The sequence below is a fragment of the Salmo salar genome, chromosome ssa01, assembly GCF_905237065.1.
Source record: "Salmo salar chromosome ssa01, Ssal_v3.1, whole genome shotgun sequence".
NCBI lineage: Eukaryota > Metazoa > Chordata > Actinopteri > Salmoniformes > Salmonidae > Salmo > Salmo salar.
The window spans coordinates 41,868,585-41,888,915 of NC_059442.1; the positions used below are offsets into that span (position 1 = coordinate 41,868,585).

General features: G+C 44.2%; 1 protein-coding gene across 3 annotated transcripts in view; it reads right to left on the reverse strand.

Moving 5' to 3' along the window:
• LOC106602554 (alpha-(1,6)-fucosyltransferase) overlaps window positions 1–20,331 on the reverse strand; it is a 117,337-nt gene that overhangs the window by 53,605 nt on the left and 43,401 nt on the right. For all 3 annotated transcript variants that reach the window (XM_014195245.2, XM_014195254.2, XM_014195263.2), the window contains one exon: window positions 16,686–16,739. The gene's annotated coding sequence lies outside the window, so the exon portion shown is untranslated. The remainder of the gene's footprint in view (window positions 1–16,685; window positions 16,740–20,331) is intronic.

A 20,331-nucleotide genomic window follows, 5' to 3' on the forward strand; every position in this document is an offset into this window, starting at 1 on the left:
CGGTACCCCCTGTAAATAGTCTCGTTATTGTTATGTAATCTTATTGTGTTACTTTTTTATTTTATTTTTACTTTCGTTTATTTAGCAAATCATTTCTTAACTCTATTTCCTGAACTGCATTGTTGGTTAAGGGCTTGTAAGTAAGCATTCCACGGTTGTGTTCGGTGCATGTGACAAATAACATTTGATTTGAATGTGTGAGAGTATGCAGTGTGTGTGCCACTGTATTGGCATGCCAGTGTGTAGATGCCTGTGTGTCCATGCCTGTGTGTCCACACATATGTGTTTGTTCAGGCCAAGGATTAACAGCTAGGCCCTCATACACAGTGCAATTTCAGATGAAGGAAATGGACCGACTCCATGTTAGTCATAACTATTCAATGACCTTTCCTCAGTGCTTCTAGTAGGGACTATAAGTGAGTCTGGGGACAAGGAGAGTAAGGGAGAGATCAAATGAAATAAGAACTGTATTTAAAGGAATGAAGAAAGACTAAAGACATCAGTTTGTCTTCTGTGAGTTGATCTGAACGGGTTCTGAAATTAGTTTGGCTCAACTCACAACGAACGTCCTCTCTCTCTGTCAGCCAATGTGACAGTTGACCTTTTACCAGGCAACACCATAGGCAGTGTGTGTGTGGCTGTGGGAGTGTTTGTCCTTTCTCCCTGCTTTTGGACCACAATTAAAGGCCCAGTCCAGTCAAATGTGATTTTCCATTGTATATATATATATATATATATATATATATATATATATATATATATATATATATATATATATATATATATATATATATATATATACACACATATACATATATATACATATATATATACACATATATATACACATATACATATATATACATATATATATACACATATATATACGTGTATATATATATATATACACATATATATATATATATATATATATATATATATACATATATATATATACATATATATACATATATATACATATATATACATACATATACACACATATATACATATACACATATATATATACACACACACACACACACACACACACACACACACACACACACACACACACACACACACACACACATATATATATATATATATATACATATATACACATACACACACACTATGAGGTTGGAATAATACTGTGAAATTGTGAAAATTATGATAATGCACAGGGTAAGCAGTCATTGTAAAATAAGAATTTGTTTTTAACTGCCTAGTTAAATAAAAAGAAATACAAAAATAGATGTAATTGTAGCCCTGTTAGTTAAGGTGGTATTGTGGTTGTTAGTGTACATTGAGGTAATACTGTAAACATGTTTAGTAAACTTAACTGCTGTGCTTCCCTGTGCTGACATAAGCTGTTGCGTGCGAACATGAGGAGAGAGAGAGAGAAAGAGAGAAACAGAGGGAGAGCAAGAGATAGATAGATAAAGAGAAGCGTTGTAGTAATGCTCCCCCTCAAGGACCAGCGTTAGATGAGGGCAATGTAATCTGCCATAATTTACAGATGTACAGTAGGGTTTACACCTGCCCACACACATCAACACACACACACACGCACAGGCATCATTTCCCCCTTACACAGAGCCTCATAAAATAAACACATACATATTCACGTGAGCAAGACAAATGAGTTGATCGTGGACTACAGGAAAAGGAGGGCTGAGCATGCCCCCATCCACATCGACGGGGCTGTAGTGGAGCGGGTTGAGAGCTTCAAGTTCCTTAGCATCCACATCCTTAAGGACCTAGCATGGTTCAAAACCTCCAAGACAGTCGTGGGAGGCTGAAAAGATTTGGCATGGGACCTTAAATCCTCAAAAAGTTCTACAGCTGCACCATCGGGAGCATTCTGACTGGTTTCATCACTGCTTGGTATGGCAACTGCTCAGCATCCGACCGCATATAGAGGGTAGTGGGTATGGCCCTAAAAATTGTCAAAGACTCCAGCCACCCAAGTCATAGACTGTTCGCTCTGCTACCTCACGGCAAGCGGTACCAAACGCCTGGGACCAAAAGCCTCCTTAACAGCTTCTACCCCCAAGCCATAAGAATGCTGAACAGTAAATCAAATGGTTACCCAGACTATTTTCATTGAGCCCCTTATTTTAATATTATTTGTTTTTGCACTGACTCTCTTGCACAGGTTCGATGTACAGTCACTGGACTCTAACCACACACACACAAAGGCACACACACACACAAAGGCACACACACACACAAAGGCACACACACACACACGCTGCTACTACTCTCTGTTTATTTTCTATGCATAGTCACTTTTCCCCTACCTACAAATGCACATATTACCACAATTACCTCAACTAACCTGTACCCCCGCACATTGACTCGGTACTGGTACCCCCTTTATATAGCCTCGCTACTGTTATTTTATTGTGTTACTATTTTTCTTTTAGTTTATTTAGCACATTTTTCATACTTTTTTAACACTGCATTGTTGGTTAAAGGCTCGTATGCATTTCACGGTAAGTTCTACACCTGTTGTATTTGGCGCACGTGACAAATTTTAGATTTTTTTATATGGCCTATAATGGAATTTCCTCCACTTTCCTGTCTGCTATGGTAACATGTCACAGGTTTGTAATGGATGTAATCAGGGCTTGCGACTAACTTTTTTCCTCACCGTCCCGGTACCATTCCGAAGTATAATATCAACTGTCCCAAACTGAACTTGAACCGTCCCAAAATTAAAACACTTTGAATTTTTTTGGATATGCCAACCTGGCTCTAGGTAATTTGCAGTGCTTTTAAAGTACAGTAATTTGTGTATTTCTGAGACAGATACAGTCTATATTACAAAAACTTAATTTGTTAAGATTCTTTTTTTTTTTTGCATCTTAATGAAAACAGACACTATAATGTATTAGTTGAACATGCTAACCACATGTATAGAATATATCTAAGCGAGAACAATGTTATTGTGAACTGGTTACTGAATAAACTTACGTTAGAGACATTACATTCCACCCCATTAAAAAACATACAGTGGGGGAAATAAGTATTTGACCCCTCTGCAAAACATGACTTAGTACTTGGTGGCAAAACCCTTGTTGGCAATCACAGAGGTCAGATGTTTCTTGTAGTTGGCCACCAGGTTTGCACACATCTCAGGAGGGATTTTGTCCCACTCCTCTTTGCAGATCTTCTCCAAGTCATTAAGGTTTCGAGGCTGACGTTTGGCAACTCGAACCTTCAGCTCCCTCCACAGATTTTCTATGGGATTAAGGTCTAGGGACTGGCTAGGCCACTCCAGGACCTTAATGTGCTTCTTCTTAAGCCACTCCTTTGTTGCCTTGGCCGTGTGTTTTGGGTCATTGTCATGCTGGAATACCCATCCACGACCCATTTTCAATGCCCTGGCTGAGGGAAGGAGGTTCTCACCCAAGATTTGATAGTAGATGGCCCTGTCCATCGTCCCTTTGATGCGGTGAAGTTGTCCTGTCCCCTTAGCAGAAAAACACCCCCAAAGCATAATGTTTCCACCTCCATATTTGACGGTGGAGATGGTGTTCTTGGGGTCATAGGCAGCATTCCTCCTCCTCCTAACACAGCAAGTTGAGTTGATGTCAAAGAGCTCCATTTTGGTCTCATCTGACCACAACACTTTCACCAGTTGTCCTCTGAGTCATTCAGATGTTCATTGGCAAACTTCAGATGGGCATGTATATGTATTGTTGAGCAGGGGGACCTTGCGGGCGCTGCAGGATTTCAGTCCTTCACGGCGTAGTGTGTTACCAATTGTTTTCTTGGTGACTATGGACCCAGCTGCCTTGAGATCATTGACAAGATCCTCCCGTGTAGTTCTGGGCTGATTCCTCACCGTTCTCATTATCATTGCAACTCCACGAGGTGAGATCTTGCATGGAGCCCCAGGCCGAGGGATATTGACAGTTCTTTTGTGTTTCTTCCATTTGCAAATAATCACACCAAATGTTGTCGCCTTCTCACCAAGCTGCTTGGCGATGGTCTTGAAGCCCATTCCAGCCTTGTGTAGGTCTACAATCTTGTCCCTGACATCCTTGGAGAGCTCTTTGGTCTTGGCCATGGTGGAGAGTTTGGAATCTGAATGATTGATTGCTTCTGTGGACAGGTGTCTTTTTTACAGGTAGAAGCTGCGGTTGGGAGCACTCCCTTTAAGAGTGTGCTCCTAATCTCAGCTCGTTACCTGTATAAAAGACACCTGGGATCCAGAAATCTATCTGATTGAGAGGGGGTCAAATACTTATTTACCTCATTAAAATGCAAATCAATTTATAACATTTCTGACATGCGTTTTTCTGGATATTTGTGTTGTTATTCTGTCTCCTACTGTTGAAATAAACCTACCATTCAAATTATAGACTGATCCTTTCTTTGTCAGTGGGCAAACGTACAAAATCAGCAGGGGATCAAATACTTTCCCCCCCCACTGTAATACAACAATATACAATAAAGAACGTGTGTTCCCCAGCCTTCACTTTCTCTGCTTCACACTCTCTCTTCAGTCACTGAAGAATGGTCGCCTTGACCTTTTTGAGCGCCACCACTTGCTAACGGCCAGGGCCTAAAATGTACTTCTTGGTACACCAGCCACAGTGGCAGGTAGATGAAAAAAAAAATCTATCAGCCACTCAGATGAGAGTGCTCTGAAATCGGAGTAGATAGACAGAGCGAATTTATGAACGCACCCTAAATCTGACTAATATCCGCGTTGCTTCTGTTCCCTAGCAGTTGAAACTCAAACATTGAAAAACAACCTAGCTTGTGAACAAAACAATGTAAATTGCCAAAGGACACAAGGACAAAGTATCACTTCAATAGACTTCTGTTTCAAGTAAATTAAACTTTTATGCCTGTGCGTAGCGCTTTTAAAAATTAATCTGTCACTCAGCTCTTCAAGTACGCACGCACAGCACCCAGCTAGGCAGTGTACTGTAGCAGCGCACCTTTGGTTCAGGTCAGGGAGATACAACTATATTCTCTATTAGAAACTGGGTGGTTTGAGCCCTGAATGCTGATTGGCTGACAGCCGTGGTATATCAGAACGTATAACACGGGTATGACAAAACATGTATTTTTTAATTACGTTGGTAACCAGTTTATAATAGCAATAAGGCACCTTGGGGGTTTATGATATGGCTAATATACCACGGCTAAGGACTGTTGTATCCAGGCACTCCGCGTTGCGTCGTGCAAGAACAGCCATTAGCCGTGGTATATTGGCCACATACCACACCCCCTCGGGCCTTATTACTTAAGAATACCATAGTAGCTAGCCATAGCCTACAGACAATGCAAATGCCACAGCAAATCCCGGCACAGGAAACCTTCTGCTCCGGGCCGGTGGGCTCGCAGACAGGCTGGGAGAGAGTCAAAAGTGCATTCTAACAGGCCCTTTTGCCCAACATTGGAATGATATTCAAATATGATACATTTCCATAACCTAAATAATTACATATACGATGCCTAGCCAGCCATTTCATTTTTGGAAAACTGGATGTTTTACTTAGCCTTACCTTGCTTTTAATAGCCTACAGCCAAAATCCACTCTTGGAAAAAAAGCTAAGACTTCCTGATATGCCATTAAAACCAGCAATTATTCTTCTACTGTCCAAAGTCAGTAAGACACAATCCTATTGCTGCATCTTCAGATATTCCCTGTTTCTAAGTTTCTACCATTAGGCTGTATATCCATCTCTGTCAGGTGTGCATTTAGAAATGGTGTTCTCGCGTAACAGAATTTTGGAACATTCACACATATGGCCGAGACGAGTGAACACATTGCTGCGCGTGTAATGTGAATTAGTCATAGTTTATCAACTTCATCAGCCTTGTTATTGTGTTTAAACATTTTAGTATGGAACCACTGTTGTATGCATTTTATATTTTTCTGGCCTATAATTCCGCAGCTGTACCAACGTCGGTTTTGAACCGGACGTGACGCCCTTAATTTAGAGCCCTGATGTAATGTAGATAAACATACAAATGAATGTGTATATATGCTATATACAGTAAGGTCAGATATATATATGATGTTTAGATACAGGATAATACGACGTTTATGTTTTGTAATGTAAAAACACACACACACACACACAGAGGCACACACAAAGGCACACACACACACACACACACACACACCCTGGCACACACACACACACACACAGCTCAAATTCATTCTTTCCTCAACAATTTCCTTTGTAAATGTCATGAAAGATATTGATGCCTTGGGGGTCACTCTTTCCCTGCTACTTTGTGACATAGGCTTATAAAAAAAACAGAGCCCTACTAATCTCCATGTTTGCGTCCCAAATGGCACCCTATTCCCTGTAATAGTGCATTACCTTTGACCAGGGCCCATAGGGCTTTAGCCAACAGAATGCCTAGTAAAGGGAATAGAGTGCCATTTGGGGCACAGATTCCATATTTTCTGGGACCATAATTAAAAATACCCTCAGGAACAGGGGCGGCAGGTGTGAGGTGTGCTCCAACACAACTAGTCCAGCTCTGACATTTAGGTGTGTGTGTGTGTGTGTGTGTGTGTAGAGCAGAGAGAGGCCAATCCTCTCCACCGTAGAGGTCAGTGTGTCACAGGGGTCAGCAACGAGGGGGTTGGGGGATTGTGTGTACTAGGGCTGACCGCCATTTAGTCAACTGGTTGAACGTTTGGGCGATTGGCTGTTGGTCGACCGAGATATCTTTAGTCGATCAGTGGCAAAAAATGTACTCAAAATATCATGGTGTACAAGACACCAAGTGGACTGATCCATTGTGGAGGCCGTGTGGATGGCACAGTCCATCAGTCGGTCATGAGCTACTGAAATTGTATATGGTTATGTTACATAAGAACAACGGTGCAACACTAATAATAATTAGATTCTTTTCTAACAAATGCACTTTCTCCCGTGTTGGATAGTGGTCGCTGTCCACGGTTCTGAAACACATCAGTGTGTTGTTGAATTGCCGTCTTTTCCTAGACCATGTTGCTATGTGCATAATAGCAAAGTTAACCAGCATATTGGTGTTGAGAACAATGTGGCGGAGGAAGCAGCAGAGTTAGGAGACGAGAAAACAGCTCTTGCCTTATTGTCTAAGAAAGGTGAGGAAACCAACTTAATTAGGTCTATAATCAACAGCCTAACTGTTAAATGTGCCTGGCTTTATAAATCATCCATATATATCTGCAGAAATAAGACAGATCCTGCTTCTGTTGCCTGTGTGAGTGTTGGTTTAAAAGCCTACTGATTCAGTGAGCACCAAGCCTCACGCAACTACATGTCAAGTAAACAATTTCACAAATTCAGCTGTTTTTTGCTTTGCTCTAATAAAAGCTTTACACTTTTCACTCTCTTGATCTTATTGTTAGTATTACTATTATTATTGTAATGATGATCATAATAATAATAATAATAATGTCATTATCATTAATAGGCTTAGTATAGCAGCTTTGTATAACCACCATCGAGCTGTATGTTTTAGTACTGACATAGGCTACTGTATCAATCATTAATTCGTACATGTCATCACACAGCCTACGAGTCATTCATGATGTGAAATGCAATCAAGCATTTTAGTTTTAAAATAAAATAAAGGAAGCATTGAATAATTAGCTTAAACAATAAATAAACCGCTCCATTTCGGAAATTGCACTCAAGGATGAATTCAACAATTTTGAGTATTCGCTGTAATAAAGGTTTTTCCTTCACTCTGCGGTCCGACTCATCCCAAACCATCTCAATTCGGTTGAGGTCGGGTGAAATAGCTCAAATATGGTCAAATAGCTCTTACACAGCCTGGAGGTGTGCTTTGGGTCATTGTCCTGTTGAAAAACATATGATAGTCCCACTAAGCACAAACCAGATGGAATGGTTTATCACTGCAGAACGCTGTGGTAGTCATGCTGGTTAAGTGTTCCTTGAATTCTAAATAAATCACTGACACTGTCACCAGCAAAGCACCGTGTTTCTGCAATAACCCCCCAAAAAATGAACATTTTTTTCTGTGCACAATTTCAAACTGACATCAGTTTGGCCGGTTTTAAGGAAATAGAAAGTTGTGAAAACGACCCAACATTTTTCTGATAAGATTTCAGTTTGGCTTGGATGCTTATTTTATGTGGTTGAAATACGATCAGCTTTTATGATGCTGGTAAAGAAACCACCTCTACAGACGGTATCTAACTGCGCCTTTGCATTCTCTCCAGATGCTGAAAGAAAGAAATCATATTTCTCCACTCCTGTTCCTGAGTAAAAAACAAAACAGCCTATATTTGTGTATCATTTTACTGCAAGAAATGCTTAATTCCGCAGGAGTTAATATTGAGGCTATGTGAGAGGTTATAGACCTACAGTCAGTGTCCAGATTTCAGTTTCAATTGAACCCATCTGAACTGTAGACTCCAGTTCCCTTGACGTGCCATAGGCCTATTTGAATTCCCTGTCTTGTTGCGCCTCACAACCATCACACATAACATAGCTGGAACTGCCATCATCTTTTTCATCACTTCACCAAATCTTTCCCGAACATGACTTTCGCTGTCTCTTCCCTCTCTTTATTTTCAACTCTCTATTTCACGGCTTTTCTCTTATTGAATGAAACTTTGACATTGTCCTTTTTGCCTCTGTTAACTTTTTCTGCCCGTTCCAAAAAGCATTTGGCGATTGGTGTGTAATATATTTGGGGAGCGTACAGTTATGCCCTAAAGCTTAGGCTTATGAAGTAATGTCAGATAGCCTAATAATGAAAGAAAAATCTTAATGTAGCCTACAGATATAAAATGCACAAGAATTATACATTTATGGATTTAAGGTCTTTTTTTTCTCTCTTTATTCAACCTGCCCGTACCGCAGATATTACCCGCGGGGACTGCGGGTTACGACTCAACCTGAGCATCACTAGCTCGTGTGTGTCACGGATAGGGCTGTTGTTTGTAGTCTGGGGTTGCCCCCTCTGTTCAATATTCCCCCAACGTATCGATCTGAGTGTTACCCAGTTAATGAGCTGTACTGATGGAGCCACAGCCAACAGCCACAGCCTGGTTAGAGATGGAGAACTAATCTCCCTCCACCGCTGAATCACACCACAACAGAGAAGAGAAGGAGAGAGGGACAGAGGAGAGAAGTGTGTGTGTGTGTGTGTGTGTGTGTGTGTGTGTGTGGGGGGGGTCGGAGAAAGAGGAAGAGGGTGAGAGAGAGCTGCTCCGATAGAGATGAAGTGCAGAAAGACTCGAGTCTGCCTGGCTGCCTTACCTCCACTCACACAGAGCACATGGAGGAGAGGAGAGATGAGAAGAAGAGAGGGATGGAGAGGAGAGGAGGGGGAGCGGAGGCGAGAGCAGAGGAGATTCCACGTCAGCACTAAAACACTTAAAGAGATGATATGGATAAAGCTGTTGCTTGCTGGAACTTCTCTGAGATGTGGCAGTTCCAAGCCAGACAGCACGGGTCAGTGAGAGAGAGAGAGATGGAGAGAGAGACAGTAAGCTTTGTTTTTATCTCTGACAGAGAGACTGAGGTCCTAATCCCAGAGACCAGGGAACACAACCAGGGCTATCTCCACAGTGATTGCCATCTGATTTTGGCAGAGTGGCACCCTCTGACCCTCTGATGTTAGAGCCACAATGGAGGGCCAGTGATCTCTGACAGTGTGGCAGGGACCCCATCACCTGATTAAAAGACTGGGAGAAGGAAGGCGACCCCTCACAGCGCCCGATAACCTTCTCAAATCTCTGAGCCACAATGGACGGCAGCAAGGCTTTGTTCACGGATCTGTTGCATCTCAAAAGGAATCCTTTATAGCGGTGGGAACTGGAGCTTCATGCAGATGGGGAGAATGGAGGGATAGAGCTTGAGCTACTTGTGAAACCCTGCAGAGTCTGTGTTGTGTGTTGCCAGCTACTGCTTTTCAGTCTCCATTACTCCATTATCAGCCACCCTCCTGCTGTCATCTCTCCTGATCACACACACACACACACACACACGCTCACTTGCCTTCTGTTGTTTATTGTAGGATGTGTGAGCAGGGCTCTTCCTGGCTATAAACATTTAGATGAGAATTGTCCGGACCTCTGGCAGTCTCTATGGGGGTGCCACAGGGTTCAATTCTCGGGCCGACTCTTTTCTCTGTATATATCAATGATGTCGCTTTTGCTGCGGGTGATTCTTTGATCCACCTCTACGCAGACGACACCATTCTGTATACTTCTGGCCCTTCTTTGGACACTGTTAACAAACCTCCAAACAGGCTTCAACGCCATACAACACTCCTTCCGTGGCCTCCAACTGCTCTTAAATGCTAGTAAAATGAAATGCATGCTCTTCAACCGATCGCTGCCCGCACCCGCCCACCCGACTAGCATCACTACTCTGGATGGTTGTGACTTAGAATATGTGGACAACTACAAATACCTAGGTGTCTGGCTAGACTGTAAACTCTCCTTCCAGACTCACATTAAGCATCTCCAATCCAAAGTTAAACCCTATTTCTCAACAAAGCATCCTTCACTCATGCTGCCAAACATACCCTTGTAAAACTGACTATCCTACCGATCCTTGACTTCGGCGATGCCATTTACAAAATAGCCTCCAACACTCTACTAAGCAAATTGGATGTAGTCTATCACAGTGCCATCCGTTTTGTCACCAAAGCCCCATATACTACCCAACACTGCGACCTGTATGCTCTCGTTGGCTGGTCCTCGCTACATATTCGTCGCCAAACCCACTGGCTCCAGGTCATCTATAAGTCTTTGCTAGGTAAAGCTCCACCTTATTTCAGCTCACTGGTCACCATAGTAACACCCAACCGTAGCACGCGCTCCAGCAGGTATATTAAACTGGTCATCCCCAAAGCCAACACCTCCTTTGGCCGCCTTTCCATCCAGTTCTCTGCTGCCAATGACTGGAACGAATTGCAAAAATCACTGAAGTTGGAGACTTTTATCTTCCTCACTAACTTTAAGCGTCAGCTATCTGAGCAGCTTACCGATCACTGCAGCTGTACACAGCCCATCTGTAAATAGCCCATCCAACCAACTACCTACCTTATCCCCATATTTGTTTTCGTTTTTCTGCTCTTTTGCACACCAGTATTTCTACTTGCACATCCTCATCTGCACATATATCACTCCAAGGTAAATTGCTAAATTGTAATTACTTCGCCACTATTGGCCTATTTATTGCCATACCTCTTCACTTCATTTGCACACACTGTATACAGATTCTTCTATTGTTATTGACTGTACGTTTGTTTATCCCACGTGTAACTCTGTGTTGTTGTTTTTGTCGCACTGCTTTGCTTTATCTTGGCCAGGTCGCAGTTGTAAATGAGAACTTGTTCTCAACTAGCCTACCTGGTTAAATAAAGGTGAAATAAAAATTCTAAATATTAAATGAGAGATGTGAGCACCATGAAATGGCAACACAGCACAGCCCCTCGGTTCATTCCCTCTCTGGGAGGACCCATTACAGTCAATGTGCCCCCATCCTCTCCTTAGTCCCTACCGACAGTCCAGGTGCTGGAGCTAATGCAAGCTCCCTATCCACGGCCCATCTTCTCCCTGGAGCCGCTCTATTTCTACCAGCCCATCCTAGCCTCGTCCCTACCCACAGCCCAGGTGCAGGAGCTAACTAACTATAGAGCGCAGGTGCTTGAGACTCACAGCCAATCCTTTACCTATTCCCTTAATGCCCACTCACATTCCATCCTCACCCAAGCACCGTGTCCCTACTCTAACCCACAGCCCAGGCGCTGGAGCTAACCAATCATGCTAGCCCTCCTGTGTTTTTCTTCACGCCGTTGCTAGGGTTGACTCGCCGAGACACAGTTTAGCAAAGGACAGGTTGCATAAAACCAAGTGTTTCCAGGCAACACACGCTTTATTTATGGAGCTTCATCAAGTTTTAATTTCAACATCGCTCAATAGCTTTTGTTTGGGCTTTTTTTTTCCTGAGCTCTCTGCTTACTGCGGAGATTACACTGAGAAGGTTGTTGTTCTAACTGTGCCAAGTCCACCGGCAAAGCCAACAGACACACACACACAAACACACAGACACACACACACACGGTGGATAGTGCCTTACAGATTCATCCTCCAATAAGCAGAAGAATGTGTGTGCACCTGATAAGCTATACTACAGCAAGCTGTGGGATGTTTCTATCGATGAACAACTGTCTTAACTCTGAGAGAGAGAACAGAGAACAGCTTGGTCTCTCGCTGGGTTATTACAGGTGCTGTGATGCTCGCTATTGTGTTCCAGAACATATGGGTTCTAGGCTGACAACCACTCAGGCTTAATACCTATCATACTGTTCTACCACTCACCCATACCACATCATACAGGTAGCTGGGACAGATGTGCGTGAAGAAGATAAAGAAGATTTTGGTGTGAAGAACAGCATACCACGGTCTACTCTGCACTGTGGACCAGCCTTTGGAAATATGGAGGAATGCTATAGACAGGTGTGTTGTTTAGCAACACAACCGACGCGTCCGTATCTTCAGGGCAAAACAGATGGGGTTGGCTTAGAATAAAAGGATTATTGACAACATGTAAACTATATTTCGGCTCCAAATTTTCCTTGGAAAAATGTGCACGATAAGCACTCGTTGTTTCTTGAATACATCGTCACAGTTGTTAATTAGCTAGCTAGCAAATTTCTGCTATATTATCATAGATGTGGTACAAGTCAGAACACTTCAAGACAAGACATGGTATCAATAACAATATACAACTAGCTGAAACAATCCACTGGGCACAGACGTCAATTCCGACGTCTATTCCACATTGGTTCAACGTAATTTCATTAAAATGAGGTGGAAACAACGCTGATTCAACCAGTGTGTGCCCAGTGGGACCAACGATTCCCCACATGGCAGCTTCTTGTCATTGTTGCAAGCTATCTGGCCTTTCAGAATCATAACACACAGCCTTCTAAGCCTGCGATGTGCGCAGACTCGAAGACACATGCTAGAGAAGATAGTATGGTAAGAGGAATAGCATACCGTAGGCTGTCTAAGCTGTGCATGCCTCTCTTTAACAGGGGGCTTGGGATGAGTTTGGGTAAAGCTAGGATTTGGTCTATCCGATGTAAAGGTGAGATGGGGGTCATCAGAGAGAGCGAGAGAGAGATGAGGTGATCCTAAGGACAATGCATACTTCTGACCACAGATCAGCAAGGGTTTGTCAGTTTATTATGACAAGTATTAATATTTACAGCTGACCGTAAGAGGACATTTGGCTGACCATCCATGCACCTCCAGAAATGTTTACTCAACGCAGTTCTGGCGCTGCGGACGTGGCTTCAATTGTCAGTTAGAGGACGAGGACATTGTTAGAGTCGTAGGGAGAATATGTTAAGTATGACAGCATGACGGTCTCCTAGCATGTGGTCTAATATTCTACAGCCTGGTGATCTTGCAGGTCCGTCACATCTGCATTTGTCAGTATGTGTGTGCGTGCGGGCGGGCGTTCGTGTTTTCATGCTCAGTCACTAAATACTTTTTCATCTGAGCCGCTTCGTACACAGCAGAGAGACGTTTCCTAGCAACCCTGTCCACACCACCACACTTAGTCCTAGCTTCTTCTTTTATATCTATTTAAGATATACAAATAGATACAGAAATAAATACTAGGAATTCTAAACAGAGAGAGACACAGAGAGAGACAGAGAGACAGAGAGAGAGACAGGGAGAGAGACAGGGAGAGAGACACAGGGAGAGAGACAGAGAGAGAGACACAGAGAGAGACAGAGAGAGAGACAGGGAGAGAGACAGGGAGAGAGACACAGAGAGAGACACAGAGAGAGACACAGAGGGCGGGCGTTCGTGAAGATATACAAATAGATACAGAAATAAATACTAGGAATTCTAAACAGAGAGAGACAGAGAGAGAGACAGAGAGAGAGACAGAGAGACAGAGAGAGAGACAGAGAGAGAGAGAGAGACTAGGAATTCGAGAGAGAGAACGGAAAATTGTTCCAGTCTGAAAAGGCTGATCAATCTTATTTCAACCAGGGACAAACTGTTTACCTCATGATAATCCCTCCAACTGTTTGGACATGTAGTTAAAGTAATGAGTTACTGACCTAAGGGATCCTTGGCTTGTTGGCGATCACATGAGACACGTCTACTAAACTAACCACTCTGGTATTAAACACTTCCTGGAATGGTACAATGAAGTCCAAACAATGCAGTCATATGTTATCATTGTCGCCCACAATGAAATCAATTGGGGACGGGAGTGTGGATCTCTCTCCGTCCATTAGTACGTTCGTCACACGCAATATCTCAGACAGCACTGGCCCATTTTTGATGAAACTTGGGTGAATGATGTGTCTTTCCATAGAGATCCGTCATTTACAAAATTACACTGTTTGGCCCAAGGAAGTGTGTGTGTGGTTGGGGGGGGGGCACTGCATAATTTGTGGGGGACAACATGCTAACTGTTGCCTTGTTTATAAATGTCTTTATTTATTAAAAGTTGAAGAAGTATTACAACAAGAGAGCAAGTACTGCTGAGGAGGAGAACTGCCAGTTTGTCTGGCTGCAGAGTTCGACAGAAAAGGGGACAACGTGTCTCACAAGCACAAGCACACACACAAACCCACACCCTTTACTTGCTACTCTCAGCACGAATACCTCACACACACAAACCCACACCCTTTACTTGCTACTCTCAGCACTAATACCTCACACACACAAACCCACACCTTTACTTGCTACTCTCAGCACGAATACCTCACACACACAAACCCACACCTTTACTTGCTACTCTCAGCACGAATACCTCACACACACAAACCCACACCCTTTACTTGCTACTCTCAGCACGAATACCTCACACACACAAACCCACACCCTTTACTTGCTACTCTCAGCACGAATACCTCACACACACAAACCCACACCCTTTACTTGCTACTCTCAGCACTAATACCTCACACACACAAACCCACACCTTTACTTGCTACTCTCAGCACGAATACCTCACACACACAAACCCACACCCTTTACTTGCTACTCTCAGCACTAATACCTCACACACACAAACCCACACCTTTACTTGCTACTCTCAGCACTAATACCTCACACACACAAACCCACACCCTTTACTTGCTACTCTCAGCACGAATACCTCACACACACATTCCTGCTAATTGATGTTCATACAGAAAGACATCCTCATTTGACAGACAAGACATCATCATTTGAATCCTGAATGATGTGTTCTGTGGGTTTCCAAATAATGGCCTGCTCCCCAGCACTCTAAAATTCATTACAAAGACACAAGCATTCATACAAGCATTGACACACACAAAGAGAGTGAGAAATACTTACACACACACGCTCTCTTTCTCTCGCCACTCTTAATGTCCAGAGCTGGGAACTCAAACGCGTACCAGAGGAGGCTGGTGGGAGGTACTATAGGAGGACGGGCTCATTGTAATGGCTGGAGTGGAATATATGGAAGGGTATCAAACATATGGAAACCACGTTTGACTCCGTTCCAGCCATCACAATGAGCCCGTCCTCCTATAGCTCCACCCACCAGCCTCCTCTGACGCGCACATCACATTCCCCATCATCGATGAAAACATTAACAACTCATAGTGCTGCGGCAATCTGAATACTGATACGTTTTTTTTTTGTGGCTGATTGTATAAGCTTTGTCATTCAATAAGTGGGATGTGTAGAAAGTGACTTCACCCTGTTATTTGTGGAGAGAGGCAGAGAGTTGTGTCATGGTAATGTCTGAATAATGTCTTACTCTCTCCCCCCCCCAACCACCTCCCTAATTTCACAGGGCTGAATCACCAGCCCCTCCAACCCTGGTGACTTGAGGGAGACGACAGGGACAGGCTCGGAGATGGGAGCGGCATCACAACACACGATGTTATAATGGTGTGTGGGTGACGGGGTTGGGGTGTGTGTCTCTTGAGTTGCTGCGGTCACGCTCCAGTTGGCACAGTAAAAGACGACACATTTAGGAGGAGATGAACTGCACTTGGGCTGCTGCCTGTTTCTCTTTCTAATCTTTCTGCTTGACTTGATGCAGTCAGTAGTCTGTTCCTGTTTCGGCCTGGCTTTCTGGCTGGGGGTGCTGATGCAAGGCTGAGGCTCCCTGTCTGTCTCCTCGTGGTCACACTGCTCATTAGTGAGAGGACGACCCAACCTGGACTAGCACCAGTCAGGACGGGACAACAGCAGTGACAGCAAGGTAAAACTCTGCCGTTCTGCCCCAGCTGACCCGCTGTTCCAGGTGGACGCCGCACCACTCTGATTCAGAGGGGTTGGGTTAAATGAGGAAGACACATTTCCGCTGAATGCATTCAGTTGTACAACTGACTAGGCATCCCCCCTTTCCCTTTCCCCAAAGGCACGTTCAAGCACCCCCCAGGTTATCTTAGCTCCGCCCGTCCAAGCCTGCTCAGTACACAGATGTCACACAGCCAGTAAAAGTTTCTATAAACTTCTGTGCAGCTGCGTTCTGGAACCCAATAAGAACACCCATGCTGTATGCCCAGTGCTCATAAACACACAACACACACAAGACGTTTATATACACCCATAAAGTTGGCTGCGTAGCCAAATTATTATTCATCCTTTAACTTATTACCAAACATCCGTCTTAATCTACCCATCCCATACCCCTCCATCTCCTTCAGCTTACCTTAATAAAAGCCTCACAGACCACTCACAACGGACTTCAGAGGACAACTTCCTTCTGTTAGAAAAGAGAGAGAAAACAATATCACATGGCTGAAGTAAATATTCACCATTATTTTAGTCAGGAAGAACGATGCTTTTAGACGTTGGTCATTTGTCATTTCCTTCAAGGGTATTTATCAGGCCAGGAGAGTGTGTGTGTGTGTGTGTGTGTGTGTGTGTGTGTGTGTGTGTGTGTGTGTGTGTGTGTGTGTGTGTGTGTGTGTGTGTGTGTGTGTGTTGTTTGTACAGCAATGGGACATCAGTGTCAACGCCACTGAGTGAAGTGTTGAAGGAGGCTGAACTAGGTGCCAGGCAGGAACTGCAGTGGCAGCAGCAGTGTGTGTGTGTGTTTGTGTATTCAGCTCCAGACCCTCCCTGGCTGCACATCCATCCCATAATCCATGGTGACGGCTGAGAGCAGTGACACCCACACTCTACTGCTGCCGTGGCGACAGGGCCAGGCCCAGGATGGATGGAAGCGTCAGACGTAATTGGAGCCCATTAAGAAAGACTCTGTGTCTAATGAATGATGCACGAACACACACACACACACACACACACACACACACACACACACACACACACACACACACACACACACACACACACACACACACGGCAAGCATACAAATACGCAAGCACACACACAAACATGTAAGCACACACATGCATGCACCCCCCACACAATCGCATGCAGGAAGACAGCAAAACACACACCCCACACACACACACACACACAAAGCTCAAGGAATGCCGCAGCAGCCTGCTCTGAAATGACCTTAGCTGGATCTAGCCGCAGAGATTCATTTCAGCATCCATTAATAGGAAAACGGTTCCACGTTTACATTAAAAGGTTTCTATCTTACCAAACCACACCACTCTAAATTACTTTGCCGATCGATAATACACATTTTCTTTTCAACATGGCTTTTCCCCTAAAAAACATGCAAGGTTCCAAAACGAAATCATCAGTTACCACAACTCCAATCTCCCCCAGAGCAGCGAGCGCTGCCATATAATTCCCCGGCCTTACCTAGAAAAACAAAGGAATCTATAATGTAGGATCATTGAGGTCTAAGGGAATTGGGTAAGGCAGTCGAGCCGCACACGCACACACACACACACACACACACACACACACACACACACACACACACACACACACACACACACACATCAGATGAAGGAGAGTGACCAGAGATTCGTCTTTGTTTTATTAAAAGAGCCTCAGATGGAACAAACAAACAAACAAACCTCGGCAGCACTGCTTTCAATATTTCAACCGAGAGCTTTAGCTGGAGGGGCAGCAGGACAAATGGAGCTTTCTCAGAAATCAATCCTAATTATCCTGGCTTCTGAGACCATCACATGTAACAGGCCAACCAATCAGCCCTCAGGATAGAAAACAGATAGATACGCCATCTACCTGTGGACTTCCCTGAGAGATGCAACGATCAACGCATCGCTTAACTGTATATTCATGTATTGAACTCTCTTCATCACTACCTCTAGACTAGAGGAAGGTACTAAAGAGGTCACACGCTAGTTACAGCTCTATCCCTCTCTCCATGATTGTAATTCTGATTGGAATGTCAAGAGTCAAAACGGCTGATTATTTACTAGGTTTCTCATAACCGGAATAAGCCCACTCCAGGACTACAAATCATCTCAATAGTCTGGGAAATCAGCCCTGGACGTACAGCAGCATAGATAGACTTCTCCACTAGGGGCATCCTTAGTCTTTTCTCCCAGCCTCTCTACATCCATGCGTTTCTAGACAGGCCAACGCTCACAGACATGCTGCCAGGCCTACCACTCAGTAGTCTTCCTGGGGCCACAGCAGAACATTTTATTAGATCTTTAACCCAGATCAAATAAACAACGTGTGTGTATGTGAGTGTGCGTGTGTGTATGTGTGTGTGTGTGTATGTGAGTGTGTGTGTATGTGAGTGTGTGTGTATGTGAGTGTGTGTGTATGTGAGTGTGTGTGTATGTGAGTGTGTATGTGTATGTGTATGTGTATGTGTATGTGTGTGTGTGTGTGTGTGTGTGTGTGTGTGTGTGTGTGTGTGTGTGTGTGTGTGTGTGTGTGTGTGTGTGTGTGTGAGAAAGATACCATGCTCTTACAGCTGGGGGCTATTCATTCATTCTCCTACAACCACAGCTACTGAGCTTCAGTTTGTTTCGTTTATGATACGATACAAACTGTACTGTTCCGTACTCTACCGCATGCGTCAAATGTCCTAGCTGTGCACGGATTGATTGTGTTGTATTGCAGTGAATGCAGGGCTTACGCTTATCTAGCTACCGTCGTGTGTCAGGCATGTTGGATTACTTCCTTTATAGTGGTATTCACCAGCCAACAACGCTTTGTCTGTCTAGGCGAGCCCAGCTAAAGTATACTCCCATACTGAAGTCATCAAGTAGTGTCGTACTACTTTAATAGTTGAGAAAGTCCCAAAAAGTAGAACGTCAGTGTAGAAAGTCAAGTCGGTATTTATTATGAGACAATGTCCTGCACAGCAGTTACCAAATCCTCTGTAACTCCAGGTGGAGGTTCCTGAGTGTATTACCTTGACTCTCATTGGTCTCCAGTGATAGGAAATGGTGAGGACAGGGTCAGGTGACCCAGCTCCAGAAACACAGCTGGAATGGCCTCTGTGACATGAGCTGCAGCTGGAGATTCGCACCTTACATAACAGTGTGTGTGTCTCCATCCATATAGGCTTACAGTACATGTATAATGTATAGCCACGGTGCCAAGTCTCCTATATAGCGCTGCAGTGTATCCCACAGCTCAGAACTGAGCTGGTTATGCTGCAAACATGCATGCACACACGCACGCACGCATGCACGCACGCACGCACACACACACACACACACACACACACACACACACACACACACACACACACACACACACACACACACACACACACACCTCTTTTCCCTTTGGGGAGAAAGGCACAGATGGATGTTTCTGGATGGATGATCCTCCGGGAGGGGTCAAAAGCAGCAGGGAGGGAAACGTTGGCAGGGAGGGCTGTGTATGTGTCACTGCACCACCTCTCTCTCATCCCACCCCACCTCTCCCTCTCTCCCCAACCTCACCTCTGCTCTCCACCCACCTCTTCTCTGCCCCCTCCCTACGTTCTGTTCCTCTGAGGCTGGAGGGGAAAAGACTGACACTAGTCTCGCACCCTCTCACCCTTTCTGTTCAAGCCGAGGGGATATATGGGTGGTTTTACCTACCAAAGGGTCGAGGAAGAGGGGGAGGACAGAGGGAGGAAGGGGAGGAGGGATGTGGGTTTGAAGCAAAGGAACCATATTTCAGTTTGGGGAAGCGATCCCCTGCAGTGCGTGGCTGCCTGCCGATAGACAGAAAGAGACAGATGTACTTCTCTAAAAGGAGACGCGCACATTTCAAGTCAGGAAGTGCGCTGTTCAAAGGAAAGAGGAAGTGCTAGAAGTGTGTCATGTCAGGGAGAAAAGAGTACCCAACCACAAAGACAACGACTTATTACCAGCCAGTACAACTGACGATGTTCTCTGAGGGTTACACTCGCACCGTACACTAACACAAGTACATATTTAGCCTACACACACAC